Here is an 18,619-nt window from a genome sequence, read left to right as displayed (position 1 = left end):
CACGCGGACCTCACATGCACACGCGGACCTCACATGCACATGCACGTGGACCTCACACGCAAACACTGACCTTACATGCACACACAGACCTCACATGCAACCCATGACCTGATGTATGACCGTATGTGCGCCCAATGACCTCACGCACCTCCTGTGACCTCACATGCACCCAATGACCTCACGTGTACCAAATAACCTCACGTGCACCCAATGACCTGATGTATGACCGTATGTGCGCCCAATGACCTCACGCACTTCCTGTGACCTCACATGCACCCAATGACCTCACGTGTACCAAATAACCTCACGGGCACTCAATGACTTTCGGTATGCCCAATAATCTCACATGCCGACAATATCCATGATGTTACTTCTAAAAGGTGTTCGATGGATGTGCTGTTAGACATTCAAGCCCCACTCTCTCTCCTTACTCTTACACCCAGAGGTTCCATTCCCTGTCTTACTACTATCATCCTCCCGCCACTCTACTCCTTCTAACTCCACCCACCTTCGCTGCTTTGTCTGCTTCGCTCCCCTTATACCACTTACCTCCACTCTGAGTTGCTACCAATGGCTTATCTACCACTCGCCCTTCTCCACTCTGCTACTACTCTTCCCTCTTTAAACCACTACTAAACTCCCCTCTCTACTCTACTCCACTCCCCTCTCCATTATACTAATACTCTCCCCTCTTCACACCACTACTATGCTCCCCTCTCTACTCATATACACTTCCCTCGCCGTGATACTACTAGTCTCCCCTCGACACTACTACTCTCCCCTCTCCACTCTAGTACTACACTTCCCTTTCCATGATACTACTACTCTCCCCTCTCCGCTACTACTCTCCCCTCTCCACTCTAGTACTACACTTCCCTCTCCATGATACTACTACTCTCCCCTCTCCGCTACTACTCTCCCCTCTCCACTATAGTACTACACTTCCCTCTCCATGATACTACTACTCTCCCCTCTCCGCTACTACTTCCGCTACTACTCTCCCCTCTCCACTCTAGTACTACACTTCCCTCTCCATGATACTACTACTCTCCCCTCTCCGCTACTACTCTCCCCTCTCCACTCTAGTACTACACTTCCCTCTCCTTGATACTACTACTCTCCCCTCTCCGCTACTACTCTCCCCTCTCCACTCTATTACTATACTTCCCTCTCCATGATACTACTACTCTCCCCTCTCCGCTACTACTCTCCCCTCTCCACTCTAGTACTATACTTCCCTCTCCATGATACTACTACTCTCCCCTCTCCGCTACTACTCTCCCCTCTCCACTCTAGTACTACACTTCCCTCTCCATGATACTACTACTCTCCCCTCTCCGCTACTACTCTCCCCTCTCCACTCTAGTACTACACTTCCCTCTCCATGATACTACTACTCTCCCCTCTCCGCTACTACTCTCCCCTCTCCACTCTAGTACTACACTTCCCTCTCCATGATCCTACTACTCTCCCCTCTCCGCTACTACTCTCCCCTCTCCACTCTACTACTACACTTCCCTCTCCATGATACTACTACTCTCCACTCTCCGCTACTACTCTCCACTCTAGTACTACACTTCCCTCTCCATGATATTACTACCCTTCCCTCTCCACTACTACTCTCCCCTCTCCACTCTAGTACTACACTTCCCTCTCCATGATACTACTACTCTCCCCTCTCCACTACTACTATCCCCTCTGCACTCTAGTACTACACTTCCCTCTCCATGATACTACTACTCTCCCCTTTCCACTACTACACTCCCCTCTCCACTCTACTACACTTCCCTCTCCCCTCTCCACTACTACTCTCCCCTCTCCACTAATACTCTACCCTCTCCACTCTACTACACTTCCCTCTCCATGATGCTACCACTATCCCCTCTCAACTACTACCCCCCTCTCCACTCTACTAGTCTTCCCTTTCCTTGCCACGACTACTCTCCCCTCTCCACTCTACTACTCTTCCCTCTCCATGCTACTACTACTCTCCCCCTCATCTTCTCACCCCATACTCAGGGATAAAGCACCCTGCTCGCTCGATCAATACCCTGACTCTTACTATTCTCCCCCTTCTCTCCTGCACTCTTCTGCTCGCACCCCACTCCTACACCCCTATCTGCTATCCTTACTCACTCCTAACACCCACCCGCTGCCTATCACTCCCCTACCACACTATCTATATCTTTATTTCTCTCTCGCTGCAATTCTATGCAGCCTCTCTGCCTTTTCCTGCACTACACTATACTATACTACACTACACTACACAGGCAACTGGTACCACTCTCCCTCCTAAATACCTCACACGCACTCTGATCAAATTCCGTCACCAGCTCCCTAGGCCTCCATTCCATCCATGTCTCGGGAGGATAGCTCAGGGGCAACGTGCTCGCCTTGGAAGCTAGACGGCATGGAGCAGCACAGGTTCGATCCCCGGTCCGCGCTTAGAAACCTCTGGGTATTACGCGCATTAAAAATAACCTATCATGTCATGTGATCTGTCCACCCTCTGCTTGGTCTCTCGTCCACCTTCACTTCCTCTGATCTCGCCTAAACAGTCCATGTGGCTCCTTTCATACTGTGGTCCTGCTGGCTCTGTCTCCCAACCCTCTATTGGCTGCAGTGCTCACATGACTCTCTAGACCAATCAGGAGTCTGTCTTTTCCCCAGGAGCCGGACCATGGAGGAGGGAGGCCCTCTCCCTTTCCAGCATGGTGCCAGAAGCAGTCTCTGGTGTGGTAGCACTCAGGGGCACTGGATGCTCCTTCTCCTTGTGGTTTTCCTCAGGTGTTGGTGAGTGTTGTTGCCATTTTGAGTTGGGGATTGCTTTCTGTGTCTATACACACTCCCAGTTCATTCCCAGGTGGCACTCAATGCTCCTGGCCCCAGTCAAGGTTTTCTAGGTTGCTTCCAGGTGCCTTCTGGGAGTTGTGGTTCTGAAATGGGAAAGAGAGAACACTGGCCAGAACATGTACTGGGGGGCATTGGCTGATAAAGAGAGGACAAGTGTTGATTTTCATGGCGTATAGGGGTTTCTCGGGGACTCCCCCCTTCACTTCCCGAATCTGGGACAGGGCTGGCTCTGGCTTTTGTCCTGGTGAGCCTCTTGCTCCAGGGTGAGGAGGGTCCATGCCCCCCATGACCTTGACCCTGTCACATAATGGGGACACCAAATAAAGGACTTGCAGAAGAAAAGCGGGTAATCATTGATTTGGCTTTGAGACGGGGGCACAGCTGGTCCTGTGGGGACTGACCTCGTTCTTTAAGATCTGGGCGGAACCCCCAAGTTCGCTTTTTGGGTTTTGTGCCCGGTAGCCTCACTAGGCCCAGCAGACACAGTGATGCCCTGCCTCACTCCTGCTGGTGGAAAGCAGTGGACAGTTCCCCTTTACCCTCTAAACATGACCTTCTGTTGACCATGCTTGGGCGTCTGCTCTGCACAAACCAGCTTACTTTGTGCTGGCAGGGGACCCCTCGCAGCGCCCACCCCCATCCACTGGTGCGACACTTGATGAATAGCAAAGAGTTGCAGTCCAATGTCAGCCCCACCACCTCGGATGAGAAATCCAAACGGCGGGGATGGGGGGGGGCAAGTGGGGGCTCTGCTCCCTAGCGCAGTGATGCCCCATGCCCGCATGCATGCCTATGTCATCCCATGGGGCAGGTACGCTGCCCTTCATGGCCACGTCCACTCTAGCACCCCTTGCCTGGACGCCTGCCCCTGCCTGGGGTACCAGCGGGGATGGCAAGGGTCACGGAACTGAATCCTATATGACTGGGGGCAACCCCCCTCTGACGTGGGTTAGTGGTGACGCGCTGTGTTAGAAATGGAAACTTTGGCTAAAATAAAATAATCCCACAGCGTGCACACGCACGCCACACGCACGCACGCACACATGCTCCAGACATATAACATGCACACACATCACACCCACACACACACACACACTCCAGACATATAACATGCACACACATCACCCACACACACACACATACTCCAGACATATAACATGCACACACATCACACCCACACACACACACACTCCAGACATATAACCTGCACACACATCACCCCCCCCCCACACACACACACTCCAGACATATAACATGCACACACATCACCCACACAGGTGCGCCAGGCTCTGCACAGGCTCCGATTGCTGCGCTCTATAATTAGCCCCGGCCAGGGCGCATGCGCCTCCCGCGCGAGCAGCTTCAGGCCCATGCTCTGCCAGAATCTGTTTCCATGGCGACCAGAAACCACGCTCCTGATGCTGCCGATGTGAGTGGGCTTCAGGTACATGAAGAAGGTTCGGGTGCAGGGATCAGGAGAGGCACTGATAAGGAGCGGGCATACCTCGGACAGCTGGCTATGGGAGTCCACAGTCCCCTGGGCTTCTGAAAGCTGGTAGGGCAGAGTCAGTCACATGCCATGCAGGCGCCCGTGAAAGCTGGTAGGGCAGAGTCAGTCACATGCCATGCAGGCGCCCGGCGCCCGTGAAAGCTGGTAGGGCAGAGTCAGTCACATGCCATGCAGGCGCCCGTGAAAGCTGGTAGGGCAGAGTCAGTCACATGCCAGTCAGGCGCCCGTGAAAGCTGGTAGGGCAGAGTCAGTCACATGCCATGCAGGCGCCCGTGAAAGCTGGTAGGGCAGAGTCAGTCACATGCCATGCAGGCGCCCGTGAAAGCTGGTAGGGCAGAGTCACTCACATGCCATGCAGGCGCCCGTGAAAGCTGGTAGGGCAGAGTCAGTCACATGCCAGTCAGGCGCCCGTGAAAGCTGGTAGGGCAGAGTCAGTCACATGCCATGCAGGCGCCCGTGAAAGCTGGTAGGGCAGAGTCAGTCATATGCCAGGCAGGCGCCCGTGAAAGCTGGTAGGGCAGAGTCAGTCACATGCCAGGCAGGCGCCCGTGAAAGCTGGTAGGGCAGAGTCAGTCACATGCCAGGCAGGCGCCCTTGAAAGCTGGTAGGGCAGAGTCAGTCACATGCCAGGCAGGCGCCCGTGAAACCTGGTAGGGCAGAGTCAGTCACATGCCATGCAGGCGCCCGTGAAAGCTGGTAGGGCAGAGTCACTCACATGCCATGTAGGCGCCCGTGAAAGCTGGTAGGGCAGAGTCACTCACATGCCAGGCAGGCGCCCGTGAAAGCTGGTAGGGCAGAGTCAGTCACATGCCAGGCTGGCGCCCGTGAAACCTGATCGGGCAGAGTCAGTCACATGCCATGCTGGCGCCCGTGAAACCTGGTAGGGCAGAGGCACTCACATGCCAGGCAGGCGCCCGTGAAACCTGGTCGGGCAGAGTCAGTCACATGCCATGCTGGCGCCCGTGAAACCTGGTCGGGCAGAGTCAGTCACATGCCATGCTGGCGCCCGTGAAACCTGGTAGGGCAGAGTCACTCACATGCCAGGCAGGCACCCGTGAAAGCTGGTAGGGCAGAGTCAGTCACATGCCATGCAGGCGCCTGTGAAAGCTGGTAGGGCAGAGTCAGTCACATGCCATGCAGGCACCCGTGAAAGCTGGTAGGGCAGAGTCAGTCACATGCCATGCAGGCGCCCGTGAAAGCTGGTAGGGCAGAGTCAGTCACATGCCATGCAGGCGCCCGTGAAAGCTGGTAGGGCAGAGTCAGTCACATGCCATGCAGGCACCCGTGAAACCTGGTAGGGCAGAGTCAGTCACATGCCATGCAGGTGCTCTGAATGCTGGTAGGGCAGAGTCAGTCACATGCCATGCAGGCACCCGTGAAAGCTGGTAGGGAAGAGTCAGTCACATGCCATGCAGGCGCCCGTGAAATCTGGTAGGGCAGAGTCAGTCACATGCCATGCTGGCGCCTGTGAAACCTGGTCGGGCAGAGTCAGTCACATGCCATGCTGGCGCCCTGAAACCTGGTAGGGCAGAGTCACTCACATGCCAGGCAGGCACCCGTGAAACCTGGTAGGGCAGAGTCAGTCACATGCCATGCAGGCACCTGTGAAAGCTGGTAGGGCAAAGTCAGTCACATGCCATGCAGGCGCCCGTGAAAGCTGGTAGGGCAGAGTCAGTCACATGCCATGCAGGCGCCCGTGAAAGCTGGTAGGGCAGAGTCAGTCAAATGCCATGCTGGCGCCCGTGAAACCTGGTAGGGCAGAGTCAGTCACATGCCATGCTGGCGCCCGTGAAACCTGGTAGGGCAGAGTCAGTCACATGCCATGCAGGTGCCTCTGAAATCTGGTAACAGTAAGGCAGAGTCAGTCACATGCCATGCCCGCGAAAGCTGGTAGGCCAGAGTCAGTCACATGCCATGCAGGCGCTCTGAATGCTGGTAGGGCAGAGTCAGTCACATGCCATGTAGGCGCTCTGAATGCTGGTAGGGCAGAGTCAGTCACATGCCAGACTGGTGCCTCTGAAATCTGGTAGCAGTAGAGCAGTCAGTCACATGCCATGCAGGCGCCCTGAATGCTGGTAGCAGTAGAGCAGAGTAAGTCACATACCAGGCAGGTGCCTCTGAAATCTGGCAGTGGTAGGACAGAGTCAGTCACATGCCAGGCTGGTGCGTCTGAAATCTGGTAGTGGTAGGGCAGAGTCAGTCACATGCCAGGCAGGCACCCGTGAAAGCTGGTAGGGCAGAGTCAGTCACATGCCATGCAGGTGCCTCTGAAATCTGGTAACAATAAGGCAGAGTCAGTCACATGCCATGCCCGTGAAAGCTGGTAGGGCAGAGTCAGTCACATGCCATGCAGGTGCTCTAAATGCTGGCAGGGCAGAGTCAGTCACATGCCATGCAGGTGCTCTGAATGCTGGCAGGGCAGAGTCAGTCACATGCCATGCAGGCGCTCTGAATGCTGGTAGGGCAGAGTCAGTCACATGCCATGTAGGCACTCTGAATGCTGGTAGGGCAGAGTCAGTCATATACCAGGCAGGTGCCTCTGAAATCTGGTAGTGGTAGGACAGAGTCAGTCACATGCCAGGCTGGTGCGTCTGAAATCTGGTAGTGGTAGGACAGAGTCAGTCACATGCCAGGCTGGTGCATCTGAAATCTGGTAGTGGTAGGGCAGAGTCAGTCACATGCCAGGCAGGCACCCGTGAAAGCAGGTAGGGCAGAGTCAGTCACATGCCATGCAGGTGCCTCTGAAATCTGGTAACAGTAAGGCAGAGTCAGTCACATGCCATGCCCGTGAAAGCTGGTAGGGCAGAGTCAGTCACATGCCATGCAGGTGCTCTGAATGCTGGTAGGGCAGAGTCAGTCACATGCCATGCAGGCACCCGTGAAAGCTGGTAGGGAAGAGTCAGTCACATGCCATGCAGGCGCCCGTGAAATCTGGTAGGGCAGAGTCAGTCACATGCCATGCTGGCGCCTGTGAAACCTGGTCGGGCAGAGTCAGTCACATGCCATGCTGGCGCCCGTGAAACCTGGTAGGGCAGAGTCACTCACATGCCAGGCAGGCACCTGTGAAACCTGGTAGGGCAGAGTCAGTCACATGCCATGCAGGCACCTGTGAAAGCTGGTAGGGCAAAGTCAGTCACATGCCATGCAGGCGCCCGTGAAAGCTGGTAGGGCAGAGTCAGTCACATGCCATGCAGGCGCCCGTGAAAGCTGGTAGGGCAGAGTCAGTCAAATGCCATGCTGGCGCCCGTGAAACCTGGTAGGGCAGAGTCAGTCACATGCCATGCTGGCGCCCGTAAAACCTGGTAGGGCAGAGTCAGTCACATGCCATGCAGGTGCCTCTGAAATCTGGTAACAGTAAGGCAGAGTCAGTCACATGCCATGCCCGCGAAAGCTGGTAGGCCAGAGTCAGTCACATGCCATGCAGGCGCTCTGAATGCTGGTAGGGCAGAGTCAGTCACATGCCATGTAGGCGCTCTGAATGCTGGTAGGGCAGAGTCAGTCACATGCCAGACTGGTGCCTCTGAAATCTGGTAGCAGTAGAGCAGTCAGTCACATGCCATGCAGGCGCCCTGAATGCTGGTAGCAGTAGAGCAGAGTAAGTCACATACCAGGCAGGTGCCTCTGAAATCTGGTAGTGGTAGGACAGAGTCAGTCACATGCCAGGCTGGTGCGTCTGAAATCTGGTAGTGGTAGGGCAGAGTCAGTCACATGCCAGGCAGGCACCCGTGAAAGCTGGTAGGGCAGAGTCAGTCACATGCCATGCAGGTGCCTCTGAAATCTGGTAACAATAAGGCAGAGTCAGTCACATGCCATGCCCGTGAAAGCTGGTAGGGCAGAGTCAGTCACATGCCATGCAGGTGCTCTGAATGCTGGCAGGGCAGAGTCAGTCACATACCATGCAGGTGCTCTGAATGCTGGCAGGGCAGAGTCAGTCACATGCCATGCAGGCGCTCTGAATGCTGGTAGGGCAGAGTCAGTCACATGCCATGTAGGCACTCTGAATGCTGGTAGGGCAGAGTCAGTCATATACCAGGCAGGTGCCTCTGAAATCTGGTAGTGGTAGGACAGAGTCAGTCACATGCCAGGCTGGTGCGTCTGAAATCTGGTAGTGGTAGGACAGAGTCAGTCACATGCCAGGCTGGTGCATCTGAAATCTGGTAGTGGTAGGGCAGAGTCAGTCACATGCCAGGCAGGCACCCGTGAAAGCAGGTAGGGCAGAGTCAGTCACATGCCATGCAGGTGCCTCTGAAATCTGGTAACAGTAAGGCAGAGTCAGTCACATGCCAGGCCCGTGAAAGCTGGTAGGGCAGAGTCAGTCACATGCCATGCAGGTGCTCTGAATGCTGGTAGGGCAGAGTCAGTCACATGCCATGACCATGAAAGCTGGTAGGGCAGAGTCAGTCACATGCCATGCAGGCGCTCTGAATGCTGGTAGGACAGAGTCCACATGCCATGTAGGCACTCTGAATGCTGGCAGGGCAGAGTCAGTCACATGCCAGACTGGTGCCTCTGAATGCTGGTAGCAGTAGAGCAGAGTCAGTCACATACCAGGCAGGTGCCTCTGAAATCTGGTAGTGGTAGGACAGAGTCAGTCACATGCCAGGCTGGTGCATCTCAAATCTGGTAGTGGTAGGACAGAGTCAGTCACATGCCAGGCTGGTGTGTCTGAAATCTGGTAGTGGTAGGGCAGAGTCAGTCACACGCCAGGCAGGCACCCGTGAAAGCTGGTAGGGCAGAGTCAGTCACATGCCATGCAGGTGCCTCTGAAATCTGGTAACAGTAAGGCAGAGTCAGTCACATGCCATGCCTGTGAAAGCTGGTAGGGCAGAGTCAGTCACATGCCATGCAGGTGCTCTGAATGCTGGTAGGGCAGAGTCAGTCACATGCCATGCAGGCACTCTGAATGCTGGTAGGGCAGAGTCAGTCACATGCCAGACTGGTGCCTCTGAAATCTGGTAGTAGTAGGACAGAGTCAGTGACATGCCAGGCTGGTGCGTCTGAAATCTGGAAGTGGTAGGGCAGAGTCAGTCACATGCCAGGGAGGCAACCGTGAAAGGTGGTAGGGTAGAGTCAGTCACATGCCATGCAGGTGCCTCTGAAATCTGGTAACAGTAAGGTAGAGTCAGTCACATGCCATGCAGGCTCTCTGAATGCTAGCAGCAGTAGAGCAGAGTCAGTCACATGCCAGGCAGGTGCCTCTGAAATCTGGTGACAGTAAGGCAGAGTCAGTCACATGCCATGCAGGCACCCTGAATGCTGGTAGCAGTAGAGCAGAGTCAGTCACATGCTAGGCAGGTGCCTCTGAAATCTGGAGACAGTAAGGCAGAGTCAGTCACATGCCATGCAGGCACCCTGAATGCTGGTAGCAGTAGAGCAGAGTCAGTCACATGCCAGGCAGGTGCCTCTGAAATCTGTTAACAGTAAGGCAGAGTCACTCACATGCCATGCAGGCACCCTGAATACTGGTAGCAGTAGAGCAGAGTCAGTCACATGCCAGGCAGGTGCCTCTGAAATCTGGAGACAGTGGGCCTTATTACAAGGTTGGCGCTACTGTAATAATGATACTGGTAATGCAATACCGGCATCCATTACCAGACCGGTGTATTATGACCCTAGATGCCGGAGCTACCGGCATCAACAGGGACCTATTGTGGCTGTGCACCACCATACAGATATGCGCGCGGGCGCGTGGCTGCCGTGCCAGGAACACCGGCATGCCGCTAGGAAGAGAACGTTACGAGTTGCACGGAAATGCACATACCGGCATCCAGATGTCAGTAAGAAGGGATGCCGGCAATGCCAGCATCGCAGATCACCCGTTAATAGTAAACTGCTGTGTTCCCAACTGCCACAGGTGCACACACTCAACACAGGCGGAGGCAATGGAGCCGGGCCCTGCACAAAAGGAGCAGACCCACACACCACACCCCTTCCAAGACCAAAATGATTCCACTTGCAGTTGCGATACTGGAGCTGGAAGACATGCCTGCACTGCTACTCCCTGAGCAGGCAGTACACCAAGGATTACAGAGGTGACGCAGGAGGAGAAGGAGTGTGAGACCGCCCAGGCAAATCCCACCAGTGCATGCAGTGGTTCCCCGCAGACAGCCACCAATCCCTTGCATAAGGGCCAGTCCATTCAACTTAACCCCAGCACAGATCCACACCCTGTACCGCCTGGACAGGGACACCATCACCACCATAGTGGATCTAATACATGAAGACTTGGTCAGCCTGATCAACAGCTGCACCCCCATACCCCCTCTGCTGAAGGTGGCGTCTGTGCTCACTTCCTGGCCACAGGCACCTACCAGCACACAGTGGGCCAGCTGCATGGCATCTCGCAACCATGTTTCTCCGGTGTGCTAAACCAAGTGCTGGATGCACTCCTAAAGCACGCAAGGGCCCACATATCCCTACCACGGACAGCACAGGAGGAGAATGGCACCAAAATAGCATTTCATGCACTGGCAGGCATGCCCAATGTCATTGGTGCCCACGACTGCACCCACGTGGAGTTGGTACTCGCACATGCCATGGAGATGGTGTACCGCAATCTGAAGCTATAACACTCCATCAATGTGCAAATGGTGTGTGATGCCAGCAAGATGATGACACATTGTGTACCAGATTCCCAGGATCCACGCATGATGCAATGGTGCTGCGGAACTCCTCGCTCCCCCGCTATATGGAACGAGATGCTGCACGATGTGCCTGGCTGCTGGGTGAGTCTGCCCTCTGTGCCATGGGAGTGTATTGTGGGGGGGGGGGTACATGCATATTTAAACTGTTTGCCCTTTGGGCCATGGGAGTGTATTGCGGGGGGGGGGGGTCCATGCATATTTAACCTGTCTGCCCTCTGGGCCATGGGAGTGTATTGTGGGGGGGGGGGTACATGCATATGCAACCTGTCTTCCCTCTGGGCCATGGGAGTGTATTGTGCGGGTGGGGGGTACATGCATTTTTAACCTGTCTGCCCTCTGGGCCATGGGAGTGTATTGTGGGGGGGGGACATGCATATGCCACCTGTCTTCCCTCTGGGCCATGGGGGTGTATTGTGGGAGGGGGTAAATGCATATTTAACCTGTCTTCCCTCTTGGCTATGGGGGTGTATTGTGGGGGGGGGGGTACATGCATATTTAACCTGTCTTCCCTCTGGGCCATGGGGGTGTATTGTGGGGGGGGGGGTAAATGCATATTTAACCTGTCTGCCCTCTGGGCCATGGGAGTGTATTGTGGGGGGGGGTACATGCATATTTAACCTGTCTTCCCTCTGGGCCATGGGAGTATATTGTGGGGGGGGGGTACATGCATATGCCACCTGTTTGCCCTCTGGGCCATGGGAGTGTATTGTGGGGGTGAGGGTGGGGGGTACATGCATATTTAACCTGTCTTCCCTCTGGCCCATGGGAGTGTATTGTGGGGGGGGTACATGCATATTTAACCTGCCTGCCCTCTGGGCCATGGGAGTGTATTGTGGGGGGGGGGGTACATGCATATTTAACCTGTCTTCCCTCTGGGCCATGGGAGTGTATTGTGTGGGGGGGGTACATGCATATTTAACCTGTCTGCCCTCTGGGCCATGGGAGTTTATTGTGGGGGGGGGCACATGCATATTTAACCTGTCTGCCCTCTGGGCCATGGGAGTGTATTGTGGGGGTGAGGGGGTACATGCATATTTAACCTGTCTTCCCTCTGGGCCATGGGAGTGTATTGTGGGGGGGGGGGTACATGCATATTTAACCTGTCTGCCCTCTGGGCCATGGGAGTTTATTGTGTGGGGAGGGGGGGGGGTACATGCATATTTAACCAGTCTGCCCTCTGGGCCATGGGAGTGTATTGTGGGGGGGGGGGGGTACATGCATATGCAATCTGTCTGCCCTCTGGGGCATGGGATTGTATTGTGGTGGGGGGGGGGTACATGCATATTTAACCTGTCTTCCCTCTGGGCCATGGGAGTGTATTGTGGGGGGGGGGGGTACATGCATATTTAACCTGTCTTCCCTCTGGGCCATGGGAGTGTATTGTGTGGGGGGGGTACATGCATATTTAACCTGTCTTCCCTCTGGGCCATGGGAGTGTATTGTGGGGGGGGGGGGTACATGCATATTTAACCAGTCTGCCCTCTGGGCCATGGGAGTGTATTGTGGGGGGGGGGTACATGCATATGCAATCTGTCTGCCCTCTGGGGCATGGGATTGTATTGTGGTGGGGGGGGGGGGGGTACATGCATATTTAACCTGTCTTCCCTCTGGGCCATGGGAGTGTATTGTGGGGGGGGTACATGCATATTTAACCTGTCTTCCCTCTGGGCCATGGGAGTGTATTGTGTGGGGGGGGTACATGCATATTTAACCTGTCTGCCCTCTGGGCCATGGGAGTTTATTGTGGGGGGGGGGCACATGCATATTTAACCTGTCTGCCCTCTGGGCCATGGGAGTGTATTGTGGGGGTGAGGGGGTACATGCATATTTAACCTGTCTTCCCTCTGGGCCATGGGAGTGTATTGTGGGGGGGGGGTACATGCATATTTAACCTGTCTGCCCTCTGGGCCATGGGAGTTTATTGTGTGGGGAGGGGGGGGGGTACATGCATATTTAACCAGTCTGCCCTCTGGGCCATGGGAGTGTATTGTGGGGGTTGGGGGGTACATGCATATGCAATCTGTCTGCCCTCTGGGGCATGGGATTATATTGTGGTGGGGGGGGGGTACATGCATATTTAACCTGTCTTCCCTCTGGGCCATGGGAGTGTATTGTGGGGGGGGGGGGTACATGCATATTTAACCTGTCTTCCCTCTGGGCCATGGGAGTGTATTGTGGGGGGGGTACATGCATTTGCAACCTGTCTTCCCTCTGGGCCATGGAAGTGTATTGGGGGGGGGGGTACATGCATATGCAACCTGTCTTCCCTCTGGGCCATGGGAGTGTATTGTGGGGGGGGGGTTACATGCATATTTAACCTGTCTGCCCTCTGGGCCATGAGAGTGTATTGTGGGGGGGGGGTACATGCATACGCAACCTGTCTTCCCTATCGGCCATGGGAGTGTATTGTGGGGGGGGGACATGCATATTTAACCTGTCTTCCCTCTGGGCCATGGGAGTGTATTGTGGGGGGGGGGGGGTACATGCATATGCAACCTGTCTTCCCTCTGGGCCATGGGAGTGTATTGTGGGGGGGGTACATGCATATTTAACCTGCCTGCCCTCTGGGCCATGGGAGTGTATTGTGGGGGGGGGTACATGCATATTTAACCTGCCTGACCTCTGGGCCATGGGAGTGTATTGTGGGGGGGGGGTACATGCATATTTAACCTGTCTTACCTCTGGTCCATGGGAGTGTATTGTGGGGGTGGGGGGGGTACATGCATATGCAACCTGTCTGCCCTCTGGGCCATGGGAGTGTATTGTGGGGGGGGGTACATGCATATTCAACCTGTCTGCCCTCTGGGCCATGGGAGTGTATTGTGGGGGTGGGGGGGGTACATGCATATGCAACCTGTCTGCCCTCTGGGCCATGGGAGTGTATTGTGGGGTGGGGGGTACATGCATTTGCAACCTGTCTTCCCTCTGGGCCATGGGAGTGTATTGTGGGGGGGGGGGGTACATGCATATTTAACCTGTCTTCCCTCTGGGCCATGTGAGTGTTTTGTGGGGGGGGGTACATGCATATTTAACTTGTCTGCCCTCTTGGCTATGGGAGTGTATTGTGGGGGGGGGGGGTACATGCATATTTAGCCTGTCTTCCCTCTGGGCCATGGGGGTGTATTGTGGGGGGGGGGGGTAAATGCATATTTAACCTGTCTGCCCTCTGGGCCATGGGAGTGTATTGGGGGGGGGGGGGTGGTACATGCATATTTAACCTGTCTTCCCTCTGGGCCATGGGAGTGTATTGTGGGGGGGGGGGGGGGTACATGCATATGCAACCTGTCTTCCCTCTGGGCCATGGGAGTGTATTGTGGGGGGGGGTACATGCATATGCCACCTGTCTGCCCTCTGGGCCATGGGAGTGTATTGTGGGGGTGGGGGGTACATGCATATTTAACCTGTCTTCCCTCTGGGCCATGGGAGTGTATTGTGGGGGGGGGGGGTACATGCATATTTAACCTGTCTGCCCTCTGGGCCATGGGAGTTTATTGTGTGGGGGGGGGGGTACATGCATATTTAACCTGTCTGCCCTCTGGGCCATGGGAGGGTATTGTGGGGGGGGTACATGCATATTTAACCTGTCTTCCCTCTGGGCCATGGGAGTGTATTGTGTGGGGGGGTACATGCATATTTAACCTGTCTGCCCTCTGGGCCATGGGAGTGTATTGTGGGGGGGGGGGGGGGTACATGCATATTTAACCTGCCTGCCCTCTGGGCCATGGGAGTGGATTGTGGGGGGGGGGGGGTACATGCATATTTAACCTGTCTTCCCTCTGGGCCATGGGAGTGTATTGTGGGGGGGTACATGCATATTTAACCTGTCTGCCCTCTGGGCCATGGGAGTGTATTGTGGGGGTGGGGGGGGGGGGGTACATGCATATTTAACCTGTCTTCCCTCTGGGCCATGGGAGTGTATTGTGGGGGGGGTACATGCATATTTAACCTGTTTGCCCTCTGGGCCATGGGAGTTATTGTGGTGGGGGGGGTACATGCATATTTAACCTGTCTGCCCTCTGGGCCATGGGAGTGTATTGTGGGGGGGGGGACATGCATATGCAACCTGTCTTCCCTCTGGGCCATGGGGGTGTATTGTGGGGGGGGTAAATGCATACTTAACCTGTCTTCCCTCTTGGCTATGGGAGTGCATTGTGGGGGTGGGGGTACATGCATATTTAACCTGTCTTCCCTCTGGGCTATGGGGGTGTATTGTGGGGGGGGGGGTAAATGCATATTTAACCTGTCTGGCTTCTGGGCCATGGGAGTGTATTGTGGGGGGGGGGGGGTACATGCATATTTAACCTGTCTTCCCTCTGGGCCATGGGAGTGTATTGTGGGGGTGGGGGGTACCTGCATATTTAACCTGTCTGCCCTCTGGGCCATCGGAGTGTATTGTGGGGGGGGGGTACATGCATATGCAACCTGTCTTCCCTCTGGGCCATGGGAGTGTATTGTGGGGGGGGTACATGCATATTTAACTTGTCTTCCCTCTGGGCCATGGGAGTGTATTGTGGGGTGGGGGGTACATGCATATGCAACCTGTCTTCCCTCTGGGCCATGGGAGTGTATTGTGGGGGGGGGGGTACATGCATATTTAACCTGTCTGCCCTCTGGGCCATGAGAGTGTATTGTGGGGGGGTACATGCATATGCAACCTGTCTTCCCTCTGGGCCATGGGAGTGTATTGTGGGGTGGGGGGTACATGCATTTGCAACCTGTCTTCCCTCTGGGCCATGGGAGTGTATTGTGGGTGGGGTTACATGCATATTTAACCTGTCTTCCCTCTGGGCCATGGGAGTGTATTGTGGGGTGGGGGGTACATGCATATGCAACCTGTCTTCCCTCTGGGCCATGGGAGTGTATTGTGGGGGGGGGGGTAAATGCATATGCAACCTGTCTTCCCTCTGGGTCATGGGAGTGTATTGTGGGGGGGGGGGTACATGCATATGCAACCTGTCTGCCCTCTGGGTCATGGGAGTGTGTTGTGGGAGGGGGGTACATGCATATTTAACCTGTCTGCCCTCTGGGCCATGTGAGTGTATTGTGGGGGGGGGGGGTACATGCATATTTAACCTGTCTGCCCTCTGGGCCATGAGAGTGTATTGTGGGGCGGGTACATGCATACGCAACCTGTCTTCCCTCTCGGCCATGGGAGTGTATTGTGGGGGGGGGGCATGCATACTTAACCTGTCTTCCCTCTGGGACATGGGAGTGAATTGTTGGGGGGGGGGTACATGCATATTTAACCCGTCTTCCCTCTGGGCCATGGGAGTGTATTGTTGGGGGTGGGGGGGGTACATGCATATTTAGTCTGTCTGCCCTCTGGGCCATGGGACTGTATTGCGGAGGGGAGGGGGGTACATGCATATGCAACCTGTCTTCCCTCTGGGCCATGGGAGTGTATTGTGGGGGGGTACATGCATATTTAACCTGCCTGCCCTCTGGGCCATGGGAGTGTATTGTGGGGGTGGGGGTACATGCATATTTAACCTATCTTCCCTCTGGTCCATGGGAGTGTATTGTGGGGTCGGGGTACAGGGGTACATGCATATTTAACCTGCCTGCCCTCTGGGCCATGGAAGTGTATTGTGGGGGGGGGGTACATGCATATTTAACCTGTCTACCCTCTGGGTCATGGGAGTGTATTGTTGGGGGCGGGTACATGCATATTTAACCTGCCTGCCCTCTGGGCCATGGGAGTGTATTGTGGGGGGGGGTACATGCATACGCAACCTGTCTGCCCTCTGGGCCATGGGAGTGTATTGTGGGGGGGTGGGGGTACATGCATATGCAACCTGTCTTCCCAATGGGCCAGGGGAGTGTATTGTGGGGGGGGTACATGCATATTTAACCTGTCTTCCCTCTGGGCCATGGGAGTGTATTGTGGGGGGGGTACATGCATATTTAACCTATCTTCCTTCTGGTCCATGGGAGTGTATTGTGGGGTGGTCGGGGGTACAGGGGTACATGCATATTTAACCTGTCTGCCCTCTGGGCCATGGGAATGTATTGTGGGGGTGGGGGGGTACATGCATATGCAACCTGTCTGCCCTCTGGGCCATGGAAGTGTATTGTGGGGGGGGTACATGCATACGCAACCTGTCTGCCCTCTGGGCCATGGGAGTGTATTGTGTGGGGGTGGGGGTACATGCATATGCAACCTGTCTTCCCAATGGGCCATGGGAGTGTATTGTGGGGGGGGGGGGGTACATGCATATTTAACCTGTCTTCCCTCTGGGCGATGGGAGTGTATTGTGGGGGGGGGGTACATGCATATTTAACCTGTCTGCCCTCTGGGCCATGGGAGTGTATTGGGGGGGGGGGTACATGCATATGCAACCTGTCTTCCCTCTGGGCCATGAGAGTGTATTGTGGGGGGGGGGTACCTGCATATGCAACCTGTCTTCCCAATGGGCCATGGGAGTGTATTGTGGGGGGGGTACATGCATATTTAACCTGTCTTCCCTCTGGGCGATGGGAGTGTATTGTGGGGGGGGTACATGCATATGCAACCTGTCTTCCCTCTGGGCATTGGGAGTGTATTGTGGGGGGGGGGGGTACATGCATTTGCAACATGTCTTCCCTCTGGGCCCTGGGAGTGTATTTTTTGGGGGGGGGGTACATGCATATTTAACCTGTCTGCCCTCTGGGCCATGTGAGTGTATTGTGGGGGAGGTACATGCATATGCAACCTGTCTTCCCAATGAGCCATGGGAGTGTATTGTGGGTGGGGTACATGCATATTTAACCTGTCTTCCCTCTGGGCGATGGGAGTGTATTGTGGGGGGGGTACATGCATATGCAACCTGTCTTCCCTCTGGGCATTGGGAGTGAATTGTGGGGGGGGGGTACATGCATTTGCAACCTGTCTTCCCTCTGGCTCATGGGACTGTATTGTGGGGGGGGGGGGGTGGGTACATGCATATACAACCTGTCTTCCCTCTCGGCCATGGGAGTGTATTGTGGGGGGGGGGGGGTACATGCATATTTAACCTGTCTGCCCTCTGGGCCATGGGAGTGTATTGTGGGGGGGGGGTACATGCATATGCAACCTGTCTTCCCTCTGGGCATTGGGAGTGTATTGTGGGGGGGGGGGGGTACATGCATTTGCAACCTGTCTTCCCTCTGGGCCCTGGGAGTGTATTTTTGTGGGGGGGGGTACATGCATATTTAACCTGTCTGCCCTCTGGGCCATGGGAGTGTATTGTGGGGGGGGGTACATGCATATTTAACCTGTCTGCCCTCTGGGCCATGGGAGTGTATTGGGGGGGTTCATGCATATGCAACCTGTCTTCCCTCTGGGCCATGAGAGTGTATTGTGGGGGGGGGTACATGCATATGCAACCTGTCTTCCCAATGGGCCATGGGAGTGTATTGTGGGGGGGGGGGTACATGCATATTTAACCTGTCTTCCCTCTGGGCGACGGGAGTGTATTGTGGGGGGGGTACATGCATATGCAACCTGTCTTCCCTCTGGGCATTGGGAGTGAATTGTGGGGGGGGGGGTACATGCATTTGCAACCTGTCTTCCCTCTGGCTCATGGGACTGTATTGTGTGGGGGGGGGTACATGCATATGCAACCTGTCTTCCCTCTCGGCCATGGGAGTGTAT

Source organism: Ambystoma mexicanum, chromosome 11 (assembly GCF_040938575.1).
Source record: "Ambystoma mexicanum isolate Mex_15411 chromosome 11, UKY_AmexF1_1, whole genome shotgun sequence".
NCBI classification, from domain to species: domain Eukaryota; kingdom Metazoa; phylum Chordata; class Amphibia; order Caudata; family Ambystomatidae; genus Ambystoma; species Ambystoma mexicanum.
Note: the sequence above shows the minus strand (reverse complement) of the source record.